This window comes from Pteropus alecto, unplaced genomic scaffold (assembly GCF_000325575.1).
Source record: "Pteropus alecto unplaced genomic scaffold, ASM32557v1 scaffold338, whole genome shotgun sequence".
Lineage (NCBI taxonomy): Eukaryota > Metazoa > Chordata > Mammalia > Chiroptera > Pteropodidae > Pteropus > Pteropus alecto.
Window position 1 is genome coordinate 1,219,082 of NW_006441995.1, and position 388 is coordinate 1,219,469.

The following is a 388-nucleotide window of genomic DNA, read 5'->3' on the forward strand; positions in this document are numbered from 1 at the left end:
TAGAGGACATGAGGAGGGCAAGTCCTTACACACCCTGCACATGACTCTACCCATAATACATTTCACTAACACAGGGCATGAAGTTAGCTCTACCTTTAAAATAATGTACTAAATAAAGTACATCTTTGCTAAGCAGAAACCTGCTTTCCGGAAGGCGTTGGCCTGAATTTAGTGGGACCTCTTTTATTTTATTAGCTGGGGCCAGGGAAAGCACAAACAGGCTCAGTTTACACCCATGTACCTCTTATTTTATGACTCATCTGGTTGTTGGGGAGTATGTGTTCTTCAAGTAGCTGATACAGACAATAGACAGGGGAAATGTGTGGCAATGGGGGAAGATCGTGTATTATTAAACTTCTTAAAAGTCAAAGATCAGCTACTTTGGAGG